This window comes from Scyliorhinus canicula, chromosome 15, assembly GCF_902713615.1.
Source record: "Scyliorhinus canicula chromosome 15, sScyCan1.1, whole genome shotgun sequence".
Taxonomy (NCBI): domain Eukaryota; kingdom Metazoa; phylum Chordata; class Chondrichthyes; order Carcharhiniformes; family Scyliorhinidae; genus Scyliorhinus; species Scyliorhinus canicula.
The window spans coordinates 32,389,312-32,415,202 of record NC_052160.1 but is presented as its reverse complement, the minus strand read 5'-3'; the positions used below and the strand labels follow the sequence as shown (position 1 = coordinate 32,415,202).

Sequence of the window (25,891 nt, the reverse complement as noted above, 5' to 3'; positions counted from 1 at the left end):
TCTAAAGCTCTGGAATTATCTGCCGTAACCTTTTTACCCCTCTACCTCTCTCTCCTCTAGGACTCACCCTGTGCCCTAACTCTTTGCCGGAGTCTAATAGTTCTTTATATGGATAGGTGTCAAATTTTATGCAATACTATTCCTGTTAAAGATATCGACTATGTTAAGAGTGCTCTGTAAGTTCATGCAGTTCAGGGGCCCCACGAGTCTTTCGCAGGAAAACTTGCTGATTACATGGGTTGCTGTTGAGAGCATGGCAGGTTGGAAATTGGAGTCAGATTTTTTAAATTTTAAACCTACCCAAGCATCAATTCATGGGCTGAGCTGGTTTCAAATTTCTCCCAAAATGTTTGCATTCTGGGGTGGCACAATGACGCAGTGGCTAGCACTACTGCCTCACGGCGATCGAGGTCCCAGGTTCGATCATGGCCCCGGGTCACTGTCCGTGTGGAGTTTACACATTCTCCCCGTGTCTGCATGGGTCTCACCCCCCACAACACAAAGATGTGCAGGGTAGGTGAATTGGCCACTCTAAATTGCCCCTTAATTGGAAAAATAGAATTGGGTGCTTAAAATGTATTTTTTTAAATGTTTGCATTCTTAAATTACACATTATATGTGGTAACTTGACCACAAAATGGTAGTCAAATACATTGTGAAATTTCAATCTTCTTTACTTATAAAAATATCAAAATAACAGTGCAGAATAGATTCAGAAACTTGCTGTACACAACTATACATAGGCTCTTTGTGGCAATACTAAAACGCAGTGTTATCCCATGCTACCAATGCCATCATTCGGCATGCTGACACTTACTAAAGATATCCGTATACGTAACCAAATAGGAAGATGCTTGCTATGACACTCGATAACATTATCAAACATTAATTCTATTTAGGAATGAGTTACAATGTGCTAATTGCGTTTGAATTTGTTTTTGCAGTTTTATGAATGTTATATTCATCATAACTCAGTTTTCTACAATGTAATCCTGTAAGCATGCAATTTTTAAAAATATAATCTTTATTGTCACAAGTAGGCTTACATTAGGCTTACTGCAATGAAGTTACTGTGAAAAGCCCCTCGTCGTCACATTCCGCTGCCTGTTCTGGTACACGGAGGGAGAATTCAGAGTGTCCAATTCACCTAACAGCAAGTCTTTCAGGACTTCTGGGAGGAAACCGGAGCACCTGGGGGAAACCCACGCAGACACGGGGTGAACGTGTCGACTCCGTGCAAACAGTGACCCAAGCCGGGAACCGAACCTGGGACCCTGGTGCTGTGAAGCAACAGTGCTACCCACTGTGCCACCATGTATCCACATTCGTTCTGGTGGTGCCAATGTTAGGCTTAAACAAATTGCGAGTGATTGATGTAAAAAGAACTGTGAGCAGATTGCAAATTGTTAATTTCAAAATTTGAAATTAAATATTGGACTGATGCCATATAATGGAATGAACCCAAACAGTGCCATGGGGCAACAGAGCCAGTTCTCCATCTTCTGCCACCCATACCTTTCCCCAAACTCCACATGGTCAGGTCTTCTAACTTACAAATAACTGTCATCTAAAAAAAAACTATTGAAGTATTACCATAGTTCCATTTCCCATTGATAGATTTAACTGTGCCATCACTACTTTTGCAGTGTCATGGGTAACGTGAGTTTTCTCACCACTGAAGTGGAGTTGTTTATGTTATTATGGGTCAATTGTACTGAATAAGACATATAAAGACATTGTTCTCATATTCATGAACTTGTTCTCATATACTTCTCAAATTCATGAGCTAACAGTCAATGCCCTTTCAATTCCCACACATTCATTGTTCCAACTGCAGCAGCGAAAGATTAATTATGGAGAATGGTCATCAAAAATAAGAATGTTTGAGGTTAGTAACTTTTAGAGGAAAGGAAAATAGCGGGGAAAGGGTGAGAAAACCAACCTATAGAAACCAGGCAACAAAATGATAACACAAATGTAAGATATTACTGAGGTTCAGAATATGTTAACACCTCTGCACATTTATGAGTTCAAAAGTGGAATATTACCTCCACATTAATGTTAATTTATAATATGCACAGTTAACCCATTTACCTTTAGAAATTAGTGCCATTTGTTTCCATTTATATTTGCTAAGTTTCTGTACTTTGATAATGCATCATAATACACATTTTCTTTCAGATAATGTGATTTCTTTGTATTTATGATTTGAAGTTTCACCTTGTTTTATTTGGATATATTGCTGCATGTATAGCTATAGTCATTGACTGAATATTTGACCATCTGCTGACTATAAAGCCTCTAATGATCCAACAGCATAGTATGTACTTGCTGGAGCATATGTCCTAGCAGATGCTGCCCTGGATGTGCTCTCCAATACCTGGCATTTATAACAAAATGAGACACTTGAGCCACATGTTTCATCTTTGTTTCAGATTGTAGCTCCTACTTTGCCTTCTATATACCTTTGTCTAAAGACAGAGTGTTGCCATGTCTCCATTTGTACTTCACTACGTTCTCGTGGACTAATTTCACTGTTTTCACCAAGTGTGTGGTTGTTTTATCATAAAGGGTGTGAATTCTGCAGATGCAAAAATCAAGCTTTTTTTTGCTAAAGTTATGAATGTTCTATTGTCTACTTAACCCTCTGCCTTCCTGGGTCACAAACCATTTGTAGCTAAAATGTCAGGTGGGTGATCTACTTCAGGTGTCCTTGCAGTGTAACTGAGTTGACCACAAGGAGGCCTATACTGGCATAGGAACAAACTATGCTATTGGATCATGAGAGGCATAGGAACAATTCTTCCCTCTTGACATTATTTCCACTTGTATCTCCTCACGGGAGTGTGGCTGAGATCAGAAACTCAGCAGAGTGAAAATCGGATCCTTTTGTTTTGCTGCACCTATTTCATAACATAGCTATCAATGGTTGAAATTTTCACAAAATAATGCTTCTTTCTGTTCTCTCTTCATAATCTCCCTTACTTTGACTAATTTTTCAAAACTGAAAAAAGATGTCACCAGCATCCAAAACTGTTTTTTATGATTTTCTCCCCTGAATATTATGTGTTGTTTGCAGAATTACACCACCCCCCCCGCCCCCACCTAGCTTTATCTCCTGAAATGAAAATCAATAGTGACGATATGTCTGAACCCTGGAGAAACAGTAAATTACACAATCTATTCAAAGCACAAGCCTTGCTACAAGCCCCATACCTTGGCCACAAGATTTCCATTTCAGATGAAAAGTGTCTACTCCATATACAACTATTAACAGTCTACTAGGTGTAATTGGGACCAATGTCAATGTTTACACACATTAAATAAATGTACAGCAAATGTTAAAGGTCTCAGTATTTTTTATTGAGCACCAGATTTCTTGTTATAATAGTATTAAAGTCCATCATTGTGCCAATTTAAGTCTGAAAAATCCACTAAGATATGATTGAAATGTAAGTGTCCCACATTGTTCGATCGAATGGTGATTGAACTATTTTACTTTTGGCGTCATTATTAGGATGTTAAAATGATTAATTCAATACTGTAGCTTTCAATATTTGTATAACCGGAAATCAAAAAATGGAATGTTTATTCACATTTTATTTTCCTTGATTATCATTTATATTTTCCTCAATTATCCCTGGAATCAAATGCAGCCTTGCTGACTGGAGCACAGGTTTTGCCTTCAAATCAGACCCTTGGATGACTTAACATCAATTACTAATTCAATAGTTTACAACTGAGCAACAAAGAGAGAAAATGCATCCCTAATATTCCTTGCTGATGGAAGCATACGGACCGGGATTCTCCAACATCCCGGATAAGTGTTGACACCGGCGTAAACACCAGAGTGTTTCACGCCGGCATCAACGGGCCTCTTGGCCCAGCGATCCAGTGGCCCACAGGGGGCCAGCACGGCGCCGGTGTGCTCCACGCAACTCTGGCACCGATACGCGGCCCTGCACTGCTGGTGCGGGTCTGTGCATGCATGCGGCAGCCGTTTCCGCACCGGCGCATGCGCGTGGTGGCTGTTTTTCACCGATGCCACGCAACATGGCGTAGCGACATGGCGGGCCTGTGTGGAAGAAGGTACGCCCCCACAAATCGCGCACGCCTGCCGATCAGTAGCCCCCAATCGCGGGACTGGCCGTCATGGAGGCCTCCCCCACCCCTCCCGGAGTCTGATCCCCCCAACCCCCCACCAGGATGGCCACCGCGGACGCGGGTCCGAGCTCCTGTGGGTGCTACCCTATGTGAACCAGTGGCAGAACTCGCGGGAACTCGGCCGGTCGACCGAGGAGAATCAGCCGCGGAGGCCTCTTTCAACGGCCCCTAACCGGCGCACGCGACTGCCGGCGATCCTCTGGTTGCCTGAAAATTGCGTCCCGGCGTCGGAGCGGCGTGGCGGGAATTTTCGACGTCAACAGCGATTCTCCGACCCTGGCAGGCTCGGAGAATCCGGGTCCAGGTTTTCATCTTTTCCTAGCATGAATGTCTATGATGGATTGCTTGGTTTTCAACCATGATTGAAAGTTTAGTCTGCTTTCTCGAAAAGAATGCTATTCGCGTACCGACTTACCCGAACAGGCGCCGGAATGTGGCGACTAAGGGCTTTTCACAGTAACTTCATACTTGTGACAATAAAAGATCATTATTATTATTAACTTACCGCTATTCTGAACAGATGAATAAAGCGCATTTTTGTTGGCTTTGTGCAATAGCATAAAACGGGTGATAGCAAGTCGTCAACCTATTTTATATCTTCCCTTCATCATTGGAAATAAAAATCAGAAGAGATGTACGATAGGTTGCCGACTTGCTACCACTTGCTGATCACTACTGCACAAGGTTAAGATCTAACCGTCGGACTTCCGGTTGCGGCTATGTGGAGCTAAGTCGCACATTCGGCAGCTCCCGCTAGAATTGGACTTTTGGGCTCTTTTTAGGGCCCCCAGCAGTACTTTTTCGACGATCCCCAGTGTGGGAAGGGGATAACTTTATTCCCCCGGAATTGTATGGATTGGACAAGGAGTGGAGCGGTGAAAATAGTGGAGTTGGAGCAGAGACAGGTGCGAGGAAGGAAGGCTAAGATAGCGGCGGGTGGAGACCAGACAGCGTGGGAGCAGTGGTCACAGGAGCAGCAGGAATTTCTCCAGCGCTGTTTCACGGAGCTGAAGTCACAGCTCTTAGAACCGATGAAGGCCTCAATTGATAAGCTGCTTGAGACCCAGACGGTCCAAGGGGCGGCGATCCGGGAGGTCCGACAAAAGGACTCGGAAAATGAGGACAAGATCTTGGGCCTGGCGGTGAAGGTGGAGACGCACGAAGCACTCCATAAGAAATGGCAGGCGAAGCTCGAGGACCTGGAGTACTGGTCGAGGAGAAAGAACCTGCGGATTCTGGGTCTCGCGGAGGGCCTGGAAGGTTCAGATGTGGGTGCCTATGTGGTCACCATGCTGAATACGTTGATGGGCGCCGGGTCCTTCCAGGGGCCCCTGGAGCTGGAGGGGGCCCATTGAATGCTGGCGAAGAGGCCCAAGCCCAGTGAGCCGCCGTGAGCGGTGCTGGTGCGGTTCCATCGGTTTGCGGACAGAGAATGTGTGCTAAGGTGGGCCATGAAGGAGCGGAGCAGCAGGTGGTTGAACGCAGAGGTCCGGATTTATCAGGACTGGAGTGCGGAGGTGGCTAAGAAGAGGGCCAGGTACAACCGGGCTAAGGCGGTGCTGCACCGTAGAGGGGTGAGGTTCGGCATGTTGCAGCCGGCGTGGCTGTGTTACCTACAGAGATCGCCATTACTATTTCGAGACACTAGAAGAGGCGTGGACCTTTATTCAAACTGAAAAGCTGGACTCGGACTGAGGACCGTGGACGAGGGGATGCATGGGGGGGGGGGGGGGGGGGTCGGGACTGTTGTGTTGTGTTTTGGGGGGGATTTTGTGGTTGGGTTGATCACTGTGTCTCCTATGCCTGTCGGGCAGGCCTGCAGGGGGATGGACAGGTAAAAGTCTGTGGGCGTTGATGGCTGCAATTGGGGATGGGGCCCCGCAGAGGTGGGGGGAGGCCCGAGCCGGAGGAATTGGGACTGGGCCTTGAAGAGAAACTATGCCAGAGGGGGCGGGGTCGGACGGGCTTTTTTCCCGTGCTAAGGATGGAAAGAGGTGGGGCTGGTGCTGAAAGCACGGGCTTTCTTCCCGCGCTGAGAGTGGAAGGGGTGGGGTTGGGAGGGGGGGGGGGGGGGGGGAGTGCCTGCTGATGGACAGGAGAGAGGAAGGGAGATTCTTACACTGGGGGGGTTGATGGAATGGCGGGGCCAGCCGGGGTCAGCAGGAGTCGCTGACTCGCGGGAGTGCAATCGGGGGAGCAATGCAGCTGGGGGAAACCTGGCTTGGGGGATGGGGAGGGGGGGGGAACCGAGTTGCTGCTGGAATGGCCAAGGGGGAGCTGGGGTTTATAGAGGTGTTTGTGGCGGGGGTCTGCCACTGGGAGGAACAAGAAGTGCGGGGGGCTCGGGCATGTGGCTGGCCTAGGAAGGGTAATGGCTAGTCGGCTGGGGAGGGGGGCTGGTAGCCCCCTGATCTGGCTGATAACCTGGAATGTAAGAGGCCTGAACAGGCCGGTCGAGCGGGCCCATGTGTTCGCGCACCTGAAGGGGCTGAAGGCAGATGTGGTCATGCTTCAGGAAAAGCATCTACAGGTGGCAGATCAGGTAAGTCTAAGGAAGGGGTGGGTAGGACAGGTGTTCCATTCGGGGCTGGATGCAAAAAATCGGGGGGTGGTGATCTTGGTGGGGAAGCGGGTGTTGTTTGGGGCGTTGAGCATCAATGGAGGTAGGTATGTGATGGTGAGTGGTAATCTGCATGGAGTGCGGGTGGGTTTGGTAAATGTATATGCTCCGAATTGGGACGATGCGGGGTTTATGCGGCGCATGCTAGGCCGGATCCCGGATTTAGAGACAGGGGGCTTGATACTGGGGGGGGGGGGGGGGGGGGGGGGACTTTAACACGCTGGACCTGGCATTAGATCGCTCTAGGTCTAGGACGGGCAGGAGGCCGGCGGCCAAGGTGCTGAGGGAGTTTATGGACCAGATGGGGGATCCGTGAAGGTTTGCGAGGCCGGGGGTCAGGGAATTCTCATTCTTCTCCCATGTTCATAAGGCCTAATTTCGGATTGACTTTTTTGTAATGAGCCGGGCGCTGATCCCGAGGGTAGAGGACACAGAGTACTCAGCGATAGTCATCTCTGACCTTGCCCTCCATTGGGCGGACCTCGAGCTGGGTGAGGAGGGGGACCAGCGCCCGCTGTGGCGCTTGGAGGTGGGGCTGCTGGTAGACGAAGAGGTTAGCGGGCGGCTCCGGGGGTGTACAGAGAGGTACTTGGAGACCAATGATAACGGGGAAGTGCAAGTAGGGGTGGTTTAGAAGGGGTTGAAGGCGGTGGTCAGGGGAGAGCTAATCTCCATCAGGGCCCATAAAGAAGGGAAGGAGAGGAGAGAGAGGGAGAGGCTAGTGGGGGAGATGGTTAGGATAGATAGGAGGTACTCAGAGGCCCCGGAGGAGCGGTTACTCAGAGAGTGGCGCAGCCTTCAGGCCGAGTTTGACTTGTTGACCACCAGGAAGGCGGAGGCGCAGTGGAGGAAGGCGCAAGGGGCGGTGTATGAGTATGGCGAGAAGGCCAGCAGGATGTTGGCACACCAGCTTCGGAAGTGGGAGGCAGCGAGGGAGATTGGGGGAGTGAGGGAAGGAGGGGGAGTGCGGTGCGTAGTGCGATGGGGACTAACCGGGTCTTCAGGGACTTCAATGAGGGACTGTATCGGTCTGAGGCCCCATCGGAGGAGGAGGGGATGAGTCGTTTACTGGACCGGCTAAGGTTCCTGAGGGTAGAGGAGGAGCAGGGTGACTGGGGCTGGGGGCGCCGGTTGGGTTGGAGGAACTGGTTAAGGGACTAGTGAGCATGCAGGCGGGGAAGGCACCAGGGCCAGATGGGTTCCTGGTGGAATTCTACAGGAAATACGTGGACCTGTTGGGCCCGCTACTGGTTAGGACTTTCAATGAGGCAAGGGAAGGGGGGGTTCTGCCCCTGACGATGTCTAGGGCGCTGATCTCCCTGATCTTGAAGCGGGACAAGGACCCTTTGCAGTGCGGGTCGTATAGGCCGATTTCACTTCTTAATGTAGATGCGAAACTGTTGGCAAAGATATTGGCCATGAGGATCGAGGACTCTGTCCTGAGGATTATACAAGAGGATCAGACGGGTTTTGTGAAAGGGAGGCAGCTGAATACCAATGTACGCAGGCTCCTAAATGTAATTATGATGCCGGCGGTGGAGGGGGAGGCGGAGGTAGTGGTAGCTATGGACGTGGAGAAGGCCTTCGATAGGGTGGAGTGGGGATACTTGTGGGAGGTGTTGAGAAGGTTTGGGTTTGGGGAGGGGTTCGTCAGCTGGGTGAGGCTGCTGTATGAGGCCCTGGTGGCTTGCGTGGCCACGAACAGGAGGAGGTCGGAATATTTCTGGCTATACCGACGAACAAGGCAGGGGTGCCCTTTATCCCCCCTGATCTTTGGGCTGGCGATTGAGCCCCTGGCCATGGCCTTGAGGGAGTCTAAGAATTGGAGGGGGTTGGTGCGTTGGGGGGGGGGGGGGGGGGGGGGGGGGGGACACCGGGTATCGTTGTATGCAGACATCTGCTATTGTATGTGACGGACCCGGTGGGGGGGAATGCCGGAGGTGTTGAGGATCCTCAGGGAATTTGGGGATTTCTCCGGGTATAAGCTTAACATGGGGAAGAGTGAGCTGTTCGTGGTGCAGCCTGGAGACCAGGCGAGGGGGATTGGTGAGCTTCCGCTAAAAAGGGCAGAGAGGAGTTTTAGATACCTGGAGGTGCAGGTGGCTAGAAGCTAGGGGGGCCCTGCATAAGCTTAACTTGACGAGGCTGGTGGAGCAAATGGAGGAGGAGTTCAAAAGATGGGATATGCTGCGCTCTCCCTGGCGGGTAGGGTACAATCCATTAAAATGACGGTGCTCCCAAGGTTTCTGTTTTTGTTTCAGTGCCTCCCCATCCTGATCCCTAAGGCCTTTTTAAAGCGGGTTAACAGGAGTATTATGGGGTTTGTGTGGGCTAAGAAGGCCCCGAGGGTGAGAAGGGTGTTTTTGGAGCAGAGCAGGGAAGGGTCGGGCTGGCGTTGCCCAACCTCTGCGGGTTTACTGGGCTGCCAACGTGGTGATGGTACGCAAGTGGGTAATGGAGGGGGAGGGGGCGGCTTGGAAGAGGTTGGAGATGGCGTCCTGTGTGGGCACGAGCTTGGGGGCGCTGGTGACGGCACCGCTGCCGCTCCCTCCGATGAGGTACACTACGAGCCCGGTGGTGGCAGCGACCCTCAAAATCTGGGGGCAATGGAGACGTCACAGGGGGGAGGTGGGGGCTTCGGTGTGGTCCCGATACGGGAGAACCATTGGTTTGCCCCGGGGAAAATTGTTGAGGGGTTCCGGAGCTGGTACAGGGCAGGGTATTAGGAGGGTTGGGGACCTGTTCATCGATGGGAAATTTGCGAGCCTTAGGGAACTGGAGGAGAAATTCGGGCTCCCCCCCCGGAAAGACCTTCCGATATATGGAGGTAAGGGCGTTTGTTAGGCGTCAGGTGGTGGAGTTCCCACTGCTGCCGGAACGCAGGGTTCAGGATAGGCTGTTGTCGGGGGTGTGGGTTGGAGAGGGCAGGATTTCGTCAATTTATCAGCTGATACAGGAGGAGGAGGAGGCCTCGGTGGAGCAGTTAAAAGGTAAGTGGGAGGAGGAACTGGAGGGAGGGGATTGATGAGGACACGTGGACGATTGCCTTGGGAAGAGTAAATTCTTCCTCCTCTTGCGCCAGGCTTAGCCTAATACAATTTAAGGTACTGCACAGGGCGCATATGACCGGGGCAAGGCTGAGCTGGTTCTTTGGGATTGAGGATTGGTGTGTGAGATGTTCGGGGGGTTCTGCAAACTATACCCACATGTTCTGGGCATGCCCAGCGTTAGAGGAGTTCTGGAGGGGTGTAGCAAGGACGGTGTCAAGGGTGGTGAACTCCAGGGTTGAGCCGGGCTGGGGGCTCGCAATATTTGGGGTGTCAGATGAGTCGGGAGTGCAGGAGGCGAAAGAGGCCGGTATTCTGGCCTTCGCATCCCTGGTAGCCCGGCGAAGGATTCTGTTTCAGTGGGAGGATGCGAGACCCCCAAGCGTGGAATCCTGGATTAACGACATAGCGGGGTTTATTAAATTGGAGAGGATGAAATTTGCCTTAAGGGGATCTGTGCAAGGGTTCTTCAGGCGGTGGCAACTGTTCCTAGACTTCCTGGCGGAGCGTTAGGAGATGGTCAGTAGCAGAAGCAACCCGGGGTGGGGTGGGGGGGGGGAGGGGGGGGGTTTGTTTATGTTTGGTTGGAGATTTATTATTGTTTATTGGTTATTTTTTATTGCTCATTGGTTAACGTTCATTGTTTATTTATTTTTACTGTTTCACTGTTCTGTACAGGGGTGGGAGGGAGGGTTTCTATTTTTCTTTTCTGTTATTTATGATGTAAAAATTTCAAATAAAATTATTTTTAAAAGAAAGATCTAACCGTTGAGTTCTCAGATCAGCCTGGCATCTTCATTTGCTTTGATTATCTCTTCCAAGCAGTGGCAACAGTGATTGATATGCAAACTGGAAAGGTAAGTCCTGGTGAATGCCTTAAATCTTAGCTTAATAATCAATCATTGAGTTATATAAGATGGATCTAAATATAGACTGCAGTTTCAATCCAATTGAGGCGTGAGATTCTATTCAAACAGCACCTCACACTCATCTGAAAGTGAATCAAGCTCATCAGTTACAATATATAACTCAAAAACTGACATTATAGCACACAATCAATCGTTCTGCTGGGCCAAATCCAGTTTTTGCACCACTTAAAGCACATACATGTCTGCTGCTTTTTTTACACATATGGATATTGAGGGACCCCCCGGGGGTCGGAGAATTGCCCCTCAGGTTTGTAAGTTGAAACACAATTACTGTTCATTTGTAAATAAAATAAATCTTTATTATTGTCACAAATAAGCTTCCATCCCCTAGTTGCCACATTCCAGCGCCTGTTCGGGTACACAGAGGGAGATTCGGAATGTCCAATTCACCTAACAGCCCGTCTTCCAGGACTTGTGAGAGGAAACCGGAGCACCCGGAGGAAACCCACGCAGACACGGGGAGAATGTGCAGACTCTGCACACACAGTGACCCAGGCCGGGAATCGAACCTGGGACCCTGGCGCTGTGAAGCAACAGTGCTAACCACTGTGCTACAACAGGAATAATGGTGAAAATGCAGCATATACAGTTGGTTAAATATTAGGAAGTACCTAACTCTTTAACTTGCCTCCCCACCCACGACACACACACACACAAGGCATCCTGGGCGGGATTCTCCCATCTGAAGGCAGAGTGTTGACGCTGTCATAAAAACTGGAGGGTTTAACGACCGGCACAAATGCGGGCATACGCAATAGATCCCTTCTCCGCGCCGGCCCCAATGCACGATGGCGTGCGGCTACAAGGGCTGGCGCGGAGCAAAAGAGAGGCACGAGACGCGGCCCGCCGATTGGTGGGCCCCAATCGGGGGCCAGGCTACGGTGGAGGTCCCCCCCCAAGGGTCTCACCCCCATCCCCTCCACCACCAGGCCGCCCCAGACAGGATGGATGCCGAGGTACCGCCGGGTAACACCAGATGTGAACGGCACCGGCAGGACTCGGGGTTTTTTTGCGTGGCCATCCCGGGCGGAGAATCGCTGCGGGGCCAGACCGGCACCACACCGACCGCGCCGGCGCCAATGGCGGCGATTTTCCAGTCGCCGGAGAAACAGCGGACCGGCATTGGGGCGCCATCGCGCAAATCGCTCCCGGCCCGGCGATAATGCGGCCTGAGAGAATCCTGCCCAAAAACACAGGCAGGTGGGGCGGTGGGGGTGGGGGGGGGGGGGGGGGGATAGAATATTTGCTTCTGATGATGATTCCTTGCAGGCTTTCTCCATATTAAGCTTGTAAATCACAGTTCGTGATTTGCAGCCTGTACTCACAATTTTTCTGGAGAGACAGAGCCCTGTTTCATCAGCCTTTGATCTCAGTTTATGGCTTGCCTTCGGCCTGGATTTCAGGAATCCAACACCCACAGGCTTATTGGAGAGGATTTAGCTGAATTTTTTACCTCTGTGTTGCCAAAATCAAAAGTGAAAGCAAAACGGAATCTCGCGGCTCTGGAAAACATTTAAGTGCGATAATATCCAATCACCACCTGTTACTGGGCAGAGCACAGCCCTCTGGATCAATTCATTTGCCACCAGCCAAATTTCTCAATGCAGGCCACTCCTGATGCTGGCCAGTTGGCAATCACCAGTCCAAAACTACACAGCCCTCCGTTTGAATTAAAGGCACAGACCACTGCTACCTTCTGCTTGAATTAAAGATTTAGGCTTAAAGACACATGTCCATATATCATCCATGAATCAAAAATGCAATGGCAAAAACAAAAGCAAGGGGAAACAGGGGAACAAATAGGGAATAAAGAGGAGCAAACAGGAAGGAGCCTTACAGCACAGGGGAGTAGATAAGGGGAAATGATTGAGCACAGTTGAGGAGGTGAGAGGGAGTGATTGAGCTCAGTAGAAGAGTTTAAAAAATATATATTTTTATTCAGTTTCTTATCAAAACACAATTTTTCCATAACCATTAACAACATTTAACACAACAAGGTAAACATTAACATTATATACAGAAAAAAGAACAGGAATACGTAAAATTTCCCCCCCCTCCCCCCCCGATTTGCTGCTGACATTTAGTGCTCTCCTGGAAAGTCGAGGAACGGCTGCCACCTCTGAGAGAACCCCGCCATGCCAGCTTTGAAACCCTCCGTCGATCTTGCTGGGACAAATCTGTGATTGTTGCGTATCGGCATCCAAACTCAGGCTCCCTCCACCCCCCTGTGTCTTCTCCACTGACCCCAGATCCTTAATGCCGCCACCACCGGGCATCGAGGTGTAACGCGCCGGCGAGAACGGCAGAGGTGCCGTTACAAGTGCCCCTAAGCTGGTGCCTTTGCATGAGGACGCCTCTAACCGCACCACTCCCACGTTGACCCCTCCCCCAGTACCCATTTCCTAATCATGGCAATGTTAGCTGCCCGATAGCAGTTGCAAAAATTTGGCAGCGCCACCCGCCCCCCCCCCCCCCCCCCCCCCCCCCCCCCCCCCCCCCCCCCCCCCGACTGCGCTACAGGGACAGTCTCTTTACTCGCGGGCTCTAATTTGCCCATACGAATCCCGAGATGATCTTGTTCACCCGCTTAATGGAGGACTTAGGGATGAAGATGGGAAGGCACTGGAAGACAAACAGAAATCTGGGGAGGACCATCAGCTTAACGGTCTGCACCCTTCCCGAGCATGTCCCACCTTTTAAAGGCCCCCTTCATCTGCTCTACCAGCCGGGATAAATTAAACTTGTGGAGGGCATCCTAGTTTCGAGCCACCTGTATCCCTAGGTACCGAAAGCTCTTCTCCACCATCTTAAGCGGAAGCTCTCCCAGTCTCTTCTCCTGCCCTTTAGCTTGGATCACGGACATCTCGCTTTTCTTCTCGTTTAATTTGTACCCCGAAAAATTGCCAAAGTCCCTTAAAATCTGCATGACCTCCCCATCCCCTCTAGTGGGTCCGAAATGTACAGGAGCAGATCATCCGCATAGAGCGAGACCCGATGCTCCTCCCCCCCCCCCCCCCCCCCCCCCCGAACCAACCCCTGCCAGTTCTTCGAAGCCCGCAGTGCTATGGCCAACGGCTCTATTGCAAGGGCGAATAATAACGGGAAGAGGGGGCACCCCTGCCTCGTCCCTCGATGGAGCCTAAAGTATTCCGACCTCACCATATTCATGCATACACTTGCTACGGGGGCCTGATAAAGTAGTTGGACTCACTCTATGAATCCCTCATCGAATCCAAACCTTCTTAGCGTTTCTCACAGGTACTCCCACTCCACCCGGTCAAAGGCTTTCTCTGCATCCATCGCAGCCACTACTTCTGCCTCCCCTCCTTCTGAGGGCATCATAATAATGTTCAGGAGCCTCCGTACATTGGACTTCAGTTGCCTGCCCTTGAAGAAGTCTGTCTGATCCTCCCCTATCACCCCTGGGACACAGTCCTCAATTTTTGTGTCCAAAATCATGGCCAGCAATTTGGCGTCCACGTTCAAGAGCGATATTGGTCTGTGGGACCCACATTGTAGCGGATCTTTCTCCCGTTTGAGGATGAGTGAAATCGAAGCCTGTGACATTGTTGGGGGGAGGGTCCCTCTTTCTTTAGCCTCGTTAAATGTCCTTAGCAGGAGTGGACTCAACAGTTCCGAAAATTTCTTCTAGAATTCTACAGGATAGCCGCCCGGCCCCAGGGCCTTGCCCGACTGCATGCTCCCTAGGCCCTTAACAATCTCCTCCAACTGTATCGGGGCTCCCAGTCCCTCCACCAGATCCTCTTCCACCTTTGGAAACCTCAATTGGTCCATGAATTGCTTCATATCTTCCCCTCCCGCCAGGGGCTCTGACTCATACAATTTACCATAAAACACCCTAAAGACTTTGTTCACCCCCTCTGGGTCCAAGACCGTGTTACCATCCTTATCCCGAACTTCCTCAATTTCCCTGGCCGCCTCTCTCCTACAAAATTGGTGCACCAGCATTCTACTCGCTTTCTCTCCGTATTCATAGACAGCCCCTTTTGCCTTCCTCAGCTGTGCTACCGCTTTCCCTGTGGTGAGCCGATCAAACTCCACCTGCAGTCTCCGGCGCTCTTTCAGTAGCCCCGTCCCGGGGGCCTCCCCTTCACTCCTGTCTACTCTGAGTATCTCCTCAACTAGCCTCTCTCTCTGCTCTTTCTTCTCCCTATGGGATCTGATAGAGATTAACTCCCCTCTAATAACTGCCTTCAGAGCCTCCCAAACTGTAGTCGCCATTATCTCTCCCGTATCATTAGTTTCCAAGTAGTTTTGAATGTTCCTCTTTATCTGCCCACAAACTTCGTCATCCGCTAGGAGTCCCACATCTAGCCTCCATAGTGGGCGCTTCCCTCTCTCTTCACCAAGTCGCAAATCCACCCAGTGCGGAGCATGATCAGAGACTGCAATGGCCGAGTATTCCGTCCCCTCCACCCTTGGGATTAACGCCCTGCTCACATCAAAGAAATCTACACGGGAATAAACTTTGTGGATGTGGGAGAAAAAAGAGAACTCCTTAACCCTCGGCCGAGTGAACCCCTATGGGTCTACGCCCCCCCCCACCTGTTCCATGAAACCACTCAGTTCCTTAGCCGCTGCTGGTCGCTTTCCCGACCTGGGTTTTGACCGGTCCAATACAGGGTCAATGACTGTTGAAATCACCCCCATAATCAAATTGTGTGAGTCTAAATCCAGAATTTTACCCAGCATGTGTCTCATGAATTCCACGTCATCCCAGTTCGGGATGTAGACGTTCACTAGCACCACCCGGGTCCCTTGCAGCTTCCCACTCACCATTATGTATCTGCCCCCTTTATCAGCCACAATACTCCCTGACTCGAATGCCACCTGTTTACTGACCAGAATTGCCACCCCTCTGGTCTTTGAATGGAATACCTGGCCCACCCACCCCTTTCTCAATCTTGTTTGATCTGCGAGTTTTAGATGCGTCTCCTGTAGCATGGCTACGTCTGCCTTTAACCCCTTTTGGTGCGAGAGCACGCGAGCCCTCTTGACCGGTCCATTCAGACCCCTCACATTCCACATGATCAGCCTGGACGGGGGTTTAATCCCCCCCCCCCCCCTTCCCCTGCCGACTGCCATCCCCATTTTCTGGCCAGCCACGAGCCTGTGTCCCCCGCTTACTCGAGCTCTCCCATTGGAGGCCCCCTCCCCGACTCTCCATCTGTTCCCCCAAGTTGGCTCCTTTTCTGTCAGCAAAGCAGCATCCTGCCACCACCTCTCCCCCCCCCCCCCCCAACAGCCCACGATCCCAATCCCCCAAGTCAAGCACCAGCTTAACACTAACTCTCCCCCCATTACGCTTCCGTGAGTCAGCTGACCCATGCTGACCCCGGACTCTCCCGCCTCTGTCTCCGATCATCCTGTTGCCTTGTTATTCGGGCCCCTCCCTGCCTATGAAAAGCCCAACTTAACTGCCTTAACAGCCCCCAAAGAACATTGGGATGGACGGTATTATGGCAATCTTGAGGGAATTTGGCCGGTTCTCTGGATACAAACTGAACATGGCTAAGAGCGAGGTGTTTGTAATTCAGGCGAGGGGGCAGGAGAGTAGGCTGAAGGGGTTGCCATTCAGGCTAGTGGGGGAGAGTTTATGATATTTGGGGATTCAGGTGGCACGGGACTAAGGCAAATTGCATAAACTCAACCTGTCCCGACTGGTGGAACGAGTGAGGGAGGAGGTCCGGAGGTGGGATGCGCTCCCGCTGTCATTGGCGGGGAGGGTGCAGACTGTTAAGATGGCGATTCTCCCACGGTTCTTGTTTGTTTTTCAGTGTCTCCCCATCATTATCCCGCTGTCCTTTAAGAGGCTGAATAAAATTGTTCTGGGATTTGTATGAGCAGGGAAGTCCCCGCAGGTTAAGAGGGTAATGCTTGAAAGGAACAGAGGAGAAGGGGTGCTGGTGTTGCCGAACTTCAGCAACTATTACTGGGCGGCCAACATAGCGATGATAAGGAAATGGATGGTGGGTGCGAGGCTGGTTTGGGAGCGGATGGAGGCTGCTTCGTGCAGGGGCACTAGCTTAGCAGCCCTGGTCACGGCGCCTCGCCGCTTCTGCAGGCACGGTACTCCACCAGCACAATAGTGGTGGCGGCTTTGCGGATCTGGGGCCAGTGGAATAGGCATGTAGCATGTAAGGCATCGGTGTGGACCCCAATCTGCGGAAACCACCGATTTGCAACGCAGAACATGGACGGGGGGTATCGACTGTGGAGGAGGGCGGGGATTGTGAGGATGGGGGATCTGTTCCTGGAAGGGAGCTTTCCGAGCATGAGGCCGCTGGAGGAGAAGTTTGGGCTGGTGAGAGGGAACGACTTTAGATACTTACAGGTGAGGGATTTTGTCTGCAGACAGGTGCCGTCCTTCCCACATCTCTCGCTGAAGGGGAGGCAGGATAGGGTAGTTTCGAGGGGAGAGGTAGGAGAGGGTAGAGTCTCAGTCGTTTACAAGGAACTAATGGGAGCTGAGGATACGCAGACCAAGGACTTGAAGCTGAAGTGCGAAGAGGAGCTCGGGGGGGGGGTGGGGGGGGGGGGGGGGGGGGTGGAGCTGGAGGGCGGTATCTGGGCAGAAGTTCTGAGCAGAGTAAACACGACCGCAACATGCGCCAGGCTCAGTCTGATCCAGTTTAAGGTTGTGCACTGGGCCCACATGACGGTGGCCCAGATGAGCAGATTCTTTGGGCTGGAGGATGTGTGCTAGATGCGCCGGAGGGCCAGCTAACCATGTACACATGTTCTGGTCGTGCCCTAATCTCAGGGGGTATTGGCAGGGATTCGCAGGTGTCATATCCCGGGTATTGAAAACTGGGGTGGTAATGAGCCCGGAGGTGGCAATCTTTGGGGTTTCGGAGGACCTGGGAGTCCAGGAAGAGAGAGAGGCCGATGTTCTGGCCTTTGCTTCCCTCGTAGCCCGGCGACGAATACTGTTTGCATGGAGGGACTCAAAGCCCCCGAGGACTGAGGTATGGCTATCGGACATGGCGAGCTTTCTTGGCCTAGAGAAGTCAAGTTCGCCTTGAGAGGTTCACTACTAGGGTTCGCCCGAAGGTGGCAGCCATTTATTGACTTCTTCGCAGAGGAGTAAGCATCAGCCGGAGGGGGGGGGGGGGGGGGGGGGGCTTGGGTACAGTAGAGTAGAGTAGGGGGATATTGAGGCAGGTCCTTGCGTGAACAGAGCCATGGTTTGCACTGTTTAATTTGTGTCTTGACTTCTTTTTTTGTACTATACAATGTCACTTTTTCTATATGCCTAAAATACCTCAATAAAATTATTTGTTAAATAAAAAAGAGGGAGTGATTGAGCACAGTGGAAAAGTTAAGAGGGATTGATTGAGTACAGTGATAGAGTTAAGAGGGAGTTTTCGAGCACAGAGGAAGAGTTAAGAGGGATTGATTGAATTCAGAGGAAGAGTTAAGAGGGATTGATTGAGTACAGAGGAAGAGTTAAGAGGGAGTGATCGAGCACAGAGTAAGAGTTAAGAGAGAGTGTTTGAGCACAGAGGAATAGTTCAGAGGGAGTGATTGAGCACAATGAAGAGTTCAGAGGGAGTGATTGAGCACAGTGAAGAGTTCAGAGGGAGTGATTGAGCACAGTGAAGAGTTCAGAGGGAGTGATTGAGCACAGTGAAGAGTTAAGAGGGAGTGATTGAGTACAGAGGAAGAGTTAAGAGGGAGTGTTTGAGCACAGAGGAAGAGTTCAGAGGGAGTGATTGAGCACAGTGAAGAGTTCAGAGGGAGTGATTGAGCACAGTGAAGAGTTAAGAGGGAGTGATTGAGCACAGTGAAGAGTTAAGAGGGAGTGAGTTAGCACAGAGGAAGAGTTAAGAGGGAGTGATTGAGCACAGTGAAGAGTTAAGAGGGAGTCATTGAGCACAGTGAAGAGTTAAGAGGGAGTGAGTTAGCACAGAGGATGAGTTAAGAGGGAGTGATTGAGCACAGTGAAGAGTTCAGAGGGAGTGATTGAGCACAGTGGAAGAGTTCAGAGGGAGTGATTGAGCACAGAGGAAGAGTTCAGAGGGAGTGATTGAGCACAGTGAAGAGTTCAGAGGGAGTGATTGAGCACAGTGAAGAGTTCAGAGAGAGTGATTGAGCACAGTGAAGAGTTCAGTGGGAGTGATTGAGCACAGTGAAGAGTTCAGAGGGAGTGATTGAGCACAGTGAAGAGTTAAGAGGGAGTGAGTTAGCACAGAGGAAGAGTTAAGAGGGAGTGATTGAGCACAGTGAAGAGTTAAGAGGGAGTCATTGAGCACAGTGAAGAGTTAAGAGGGAGTGAGTTAGCACAGACGAAGAGTTAAGAGGGAGTGATTGAGCACAGTGGAAGAGTTCAGAGGGAGTGATTGAGCACAGTGAAGAGTTTAGAGGGAGTGATTGAGCACAGTGGAAGAGTTAAAAGGGGGTGATTGAGCACAATGAGGAGTTAAGAGGGAGTGAGTTAGCAAAGAGGAATAGTTGAGAGGGATTGATTGAGCACAGTGGAAGAGTTAAGAGGGAGTGATTGAGCACAGTGGAAGAGTTAAGAGGGAGTGAGTTAGCACAGAGGAATAGTTAAGAGGGAGTGATTGAGCACAGTGGAAGAGTTAAGAGGGAGTGATTGAGCACAGTGGAAGAGTTAAGAGGGAGTGATTGAGCACAGTGAAGAGTTAAGAGGGAGTGAGTTAGCACAGAGGAATAGTTAAGAGGGAGTGATTGAGCACAGTGGAAGAGTTAAGAGGGAGTGATTGAGCACAGTGGAAGAGTTAAGAGGGAGTGAGTTAGCACAGAGGAATAGTTAAGAGGGAGTGATTGAGCACAGTGGAAGAGTTAAGAGGGAGTGATTGAGCACAGTGGAAGAGTTAAGAGGGAGTGATTGAGCACAGAGGAAGAGTTAAGAGGGAGTGATTGAATACAGAGGAAGAGGCGGCGAGGGGTCGTGTGAGCACGAAGAGGTGGTGAGGGGGAGTGAGTGAGCATGAGGAGGAGATGAGGGGGAGTGAGTGAGCATGGGGAGGAGGTGATGGGGAGTGAGCACAGATGAGGTGGTGAGGGGGACGTGAATGAGGATGAGGAGGCGAGGGTGTGTGTGAGCACGAAGAGGAGGTGAGGGTGAAGTGAGTGAGCATGAGGAAAAGACGAGGGGGTGAGCGAGCACAAAGAGGAGGTGCGGGGAAGTGGGCACAGGGAAGGTGATGAGGGGGAGTCAGTGAGCATGAGGAGGAGGTGAGGGGGAGTGAGTGAACATGAGGGGGAGGGAGCACAAGGAGGTGGTGAAGGGTGTGTGAGTACAGAGGAAGTGAGAGGGGGAAGTAAGTGAACACAAAGAGGAGGCGAGGGGGTGTATGAGCATGAGGAGGAGGTGAGGGGGAGTGAGTGAGCACGAGGAGGTGGTGAGGGGAGTGAATGAGCACCAGGAGGTGGTGAGTGGGAGTGAGTGAGCGAGGAGGAGGTGAGGGTGAAGTGAGTGAGTATGAGGAGGAGGTGAAGGGGAGTGAGTGAGCACGAGGAGGAGGTGAGGGGGAGTGAGTGAGTATGAGGAGGAGGTGAGGGGGAATGAGCGAGTATGAGGAGGAGGTGAGGGGGAGTGAGTGAGCACAAGGAGGATGTGAGGGAGAGTGAGTGAGCACGAGGAGGAGGTGAGGGTGAAGTGAGTGAGTATGAGGAGGAGGTGAGGGGGAGTGAGTGAGCACAAGGAGGATGTGAGGGAGAGTGAGTGAGCACGAGGAGGAGGTGAGGGGGAGTGAGTGAGCATGAGGAGGAGGTGAGGGGATGCCTCACAGTGTCCACATCTCTGACTCCAGCTCAAGAATTTGGAGCTCAGGTTGCCTAAACCAGTGTTCTTCAAACTCGACCCGCGGGTGGGTCGCGGGCGGGTCGCGGAGCCGTGGTCCGCGGCGCTCCCGATTGCGCAAATCCACGTGCAGTAGCCAGCTTTTAATAACAGCGGCTGCAAGCGGCCATTAAAATGGCCGCAAACATGTAAAAAAAAATTTGGCTGCATTGCGCATGATCCTCGTCGTGCATATGCAAAATTATGCACATGTGCGCCCTTTTGCGCACGCGCACCGATGATCGTGTACGCATGCGCAGTGCGGCCGCTATTTTTTTTGGTGGCGGTCTCAGTGTGAGGGTCTCAGTGTGAGGGTCTCAGTGTGAGGGTCTCAGTGTGAGGGTCTCTCCCTGGAAGCGTGCTGTTGGCGGGGTTTGTTTGAAGCGGTGACGCTGCAGTGGGCTGTGTGAGGCGGGGATTGGATCGGGGAAGCTGCCTGGGGAGCGGGGCCGGGGCACCGGCTGCAGTTTGTGGTGAGCGAAGCCTCGGTGCTGAATTGTTTTGGGTTTGTCCCGGGCCCGGGGGTGCCTCATCCCGGGGCCGCGCTGCCGAGCGACAGGCTGCCCCGCTGCTCCCCCAGCCCCCTCCAAACACACCGGCCTCTTGGCGGGGCTGCCCCCCCTCTCTGCCCGAATCAGCCGCCCGGCCCGGGTGGAATTAAGGATCCCCCCCAGCCCCAGTGTACCCTCTCCCCCCCACCCCAATGTGCCCCCCACCCGCAGTGTGCCCTCCACCCTCAGTGTGCCCCACCTCCAGTGTGCCCTCCACCCTCAGTGTGCCCCCTCCCCCAGTATGCCCTGTCCCCACCACTCCTATCCTTCCCTCTCCTCGGCCGGCGTGGGTTGTGAAGGTCAGCCGACGTGGGTCGCTCAGGTTGGCCGGGTGGGTTGCTCAGGTCGGCCGGCGTGGGTCGTGCAGGTCGGTTGGCGTGGGTCGCGAAGGTCGGCCGGCGTGGGTCGCGAAGGTTGGCTGGCGTGGGTCACTCAGGTCGGCCGGCGTGGGTCGCGAAGGTTGGCCGGCGTGGGTCGCGAAGGTCGGCTGGCGTGGGTCGCGAAGGTTGGCCGGCGTGGGTCGCGAAGGTCGGCCGGCATGGGTCGTGAAGGTCGGCCGGCGTGAGCCGCAAAGGTCGGCCGGGTTGGGTCCCGAAGATTGGCCGGTTGGTAAAAATGGGTCCCCGGAAAACAAGTTTGAGGAACACAGGCCTAGACTGCAGACACTTTCTGTAGATATGCCTGTCTGGGATTGTGGTGCATTCCACACATTCCAATGTATTGCAGTCATGGAACACCACCAGCCCTGTCATCTAATCTTATTTAGTGAATTAGTCAAATAGTTAATAATTTACACAGATAAAGTAATAGAAAGTTGCACCCACCTAGTTTGGAGACAAGAAAGGGAACTGATTCAACAATCACAGGAGGCCTCCCTGCACTGAATCCGAAATGAACCAAATCCTCGACTCTTCACTCAATCTATAGATAGATTCTCCGATCACATCAGTGGCGTAACACGTTGCGGAAAATCTGGCGTTCCAGCCAAAACTCCAGTCACTTTCATCGGACGTGGAAAACCTGACCCGGGAATTAGAATGGGACATTTCAGCCCATGGCTCACATAAGAACATAAGAACTAGGAGCAGGAGTAGGCCATCTGGCCCCTCGAGCCTGCTCCGCCAGTCAATGAGATCATGGCTGATCTTTTGTGGACTCAGCTCAACGTTCCGGCCCGAGCACCATAACCCTTAATCCCTTTATTCTTCAAAAAACTATCTATCTTTACCTTAAAAACATTTAATGAAGGAGCCTCAACTGCTTCACTGGGCAAGGAATTCCATAGATTCACAACCCTTTGGGTGAAGAGGTTCCTCCTAAACTCAGTCCTAAATCTACTGCCCCTTATTTTGAGGCTATGTCCCCTAGTTCTGCTTTCACCCGCCAGTGGAAACAACCTGCCTGCATCTATCCTATCTATTCCTTTCATAATTTTATATGTTTCTATAAGATCCCCCCTCACCCTTCAAAATTCCACGAGTACAGTCCCAGTCTACTCAACCTCGCCTCGTAATCCAACCCCTTCAGATCTGGGATTAACCGAGTGAATCTCCTCTGCACACCTTCCAGTGCCAGTACGTCCTGTCTCAGGTAAGGAGACCAAAACTGAACACAATACTCCAGGTGTGGCCTCACTAACACCTTATGCAATTGCAGCATAACCTCCCTAGTCTTAAACTCCATCCCTCGAGCAATGAAGAACAAAATTCCATTTGCCTTCTTAATCACCTGTTGCACCTGTAAACCAACTTTTTGCGACTCATGCACTAGCACACCCAGGTCTCTGCACAGCAGCATGTTTTAATATTTTATCGTTTAAATAATAATCCCTTTTGCTGTTATTCCTACCAAAATGAATAATCTCACTTTTGTCAACATTGTATTCCATCTGCCAGACCCTAGCCCATTCACTTAACCTATCCAAATCCCTCTGCAGACTTCTAGTATCCTCTGAACTTTTTGCTTCACCACTCATCTTAGTGTCGTCTGCAAACTTGGACACATTGCCCTTGGTCCCCAAGTCCAAACCATCTATGTAAATTGTGAACAATTGTGGGCCCAACACTGTTCCCTGAGGGACACCACTGGCTACTGATTGCCAACCAGAGAATCACCCATTAATCCGCACTTGTTGCTTTCTATTAATTAAAAATCAATTTAATTTTTATTTTTCATTTCATTTTCATTTTATTTCATTTTTCAATTAACCAATCCTCTATCCATGCTACTACTTTATCCTTAATGCCATGCATCTTTATCTTATGCAGCAACATTTTGTGTGGCACCTTGTCAAAGGCTTTCTGGAAATCCAGATATACCACATCCATTGGCTCCCCATTATCTATCGCACTGGTAATGTCCTCAAATAATTCCACTAAATTAGTTAGGCACGACCTGCACTTTATGAACCCATGCTGCGTCTGTCCAATGGGACAATTTCCATCTAGATACCTCGCTATTTCTTCCTTGATGATAGATTCCAGCATCTTTCCTACTACTGAAGTTAAGCTCACTGGCCTATAATTACCCGCTTTCTGCCTATCTCCTTTTTTAAACAGTGGTGTCACGTTTGTTAATTTCCAATCCGCCGGGACCACCCCAGAGTCTAGTGAATTTTAGTAAATTATCACTAGTGCATTTGCAATTTCCCTAGCCATCTCTTTTAGCACTCTGGGATGCATTCCATCAGGGCCAGGTGACTTGTCTACCTTTAGCCCCATTAGCTTGCCCATTACTAGTGATAACAAATATCTCAAGGTCCTCTCCTGTCATCGCCTCATTTCTATCAATCACTGGCATGTTATTTGTGTCGTCCACTGTTAAGTCCGACCCAAAAACCTGTTCAGTTTGTTAGCCATTTCCTTATCTCCCATTATTAAATCTCCCTTCTCATCCTCTAAAGGACCAATATTTACCTTAGCCACTCTTTTTTGTTTTATATATTTGTAGAAACATTTACTGTTTTTATATTCTGAGCAAGAGTAAGACTATCTTACTCTTATTTATAGCTTTTTTAGTAGCTTTCTGTTGCCCCTTAAAGATTTCCCAGTCCTCTAGTCTCCCACTAATCTTTGCCACTTTGCATGCTTTTTCCTTCAAATTGATACTCTCCCTTATTTCCTCAGATATGCATGGTCGATTTTCCCTCTTTCTACCGTCCTTCCTTTTTGTTGGTATAAACCTTTGCTGAACACTGTGAAAAATCGCTTGGAAGGTTCTCCACTGTTCCTCAAATGTTTCACCATAAAGTCTTTGCTCCCAGTCTACCTTAGCTAGTTCTTCTCTCATCCCATTGTAATCTCCTTTGTTTAAGCACAAAACACTAGTGTTTGATTTTACCTTGTCACCCTCCATCTGTATTTTAAATTCCACAATATTGTGATCACTCCTTCCGAGGGGATCCCTAACTATGAGGCGCACCACTTCTTGCATTTTCCCACAAATTTACTTCACCCTATGGGAGAAATACTTGATGACATCTCTTAGAATACCAGCCTCCCCTGTCACCTGCTCAACCAATGCCTTCGCTGGTATCATTCAGCCAGCCAGCTTCCATGCTGAGATGTTGCAGTCTCAGATGTTGGTGTTGGTATTTGAATTTATGATGAATCATGGCAAGACCAAAATATTTCAATTGAAGGAAATCTTAACGAGGTTGTAAGAAGAATTCTAAAGATTGTGGACACATTAGTGAATGGGTAAAGAGCAGGCTGACTCAGATGAAACACATTTTGGTGACCTTTTCTCTTTTGGCAGATAAGGAAGAATAAAAAAGCATATTTTTTAAATGGTGAGAGATTGCAGAACTTTGAGATGCAAAGGGATCCAGGTGCCTGAGTGCATGAATTGAAATGGAAAATGAAATGAGAATTGCTTATTGTCACAAGTAGGCTTCAAATAAAGTTACTGTGAAAAGCCCCTAGTCGCCACATTCCGGCACCTGCTCGAGGAGGCTGGTACGGGAATTGAACTATGCTGCTGGCCTGCCTTGGTTTGCTTTAAAAGCCAGCTATTTAGCCCAGTGTACTAACCCAGCCCCTGCTGATTGCAAAATGTTAGTACGCAGATACAGCAAGCAATTCAGAAAGTTAAGAGAATATTATCATTTATTGTGAAGGGAAATGAATACAAGTTAGATTATGCTTCAGTTGTACAGGGCATTGGTGAGACTACATCTGGAGTACTGTTTAGCGTATTGGTCTCCTAATTAAAGGAAAGATGTAAATGCACGTGAATCAGTTCAGAGTAGGTTACTGGACTAATACCTACACTGAGTGGGTTGTTTTGTGAGGAAGGTTGGAACAAGCTAGGCTTATATCTGCTGGAGTTTACAAGAGTAAGAAGCAATTTGATTGAAACATGTAAGATCCTGAGGAGTCTTGATAGGGTAAATGTGGAAAGGATGTTTCCTATTGTGGAAGAATCTAGAACTATGAGTCATTGTTTAAAAATAAGGGGTTATTTAAGGAGTCATTTAAGACAGAGATCAGGAGAATTTATTTTCTCAGAGGATAGTCAGTCTTTGGAAATCTGTTCCTCAAAAGGCAGTGGAAGCAGAGTTTTTGACTATTTTTAAGACAGAGTTAGGTAGGTCCTTGATAAGCAAGGGGTGAAAGGGTACTAGCCATAGATGGTAATATGGAATTGAGGTTTGGAATGTGGAGTTGAGGTTACAATCAGATCAATCATGCTCTTATTCAATGGTGCAGCAGGTTCGAGGGGTCGAATGGCCAACTCTGGCTCCTAATTTG

At 50.3% G+C, this 25,891-nt stretch overlaps 1 protein-coding gene across 1 annotated transcript in view; it reads right to left on the bottom strand.

The window, feature by feature from the left end:
* LOC119978633 (protein PERCC1) overlaps positions 1-25,891 on the bottom strand; it is a 47,119-nt gene that overhangs the window by 5,856 nt on the left and 15,372 nt on the right. The window contains exon 2 of the mRNA XM_038820419.1: positions 21,965-22,160. The gene's annotated coding sequence lies outside the window, so the exon portion shown is untranslated. The remainder of the gene's footprint in view (positions 1-21,964; positions 22,161-25,891) is intronic.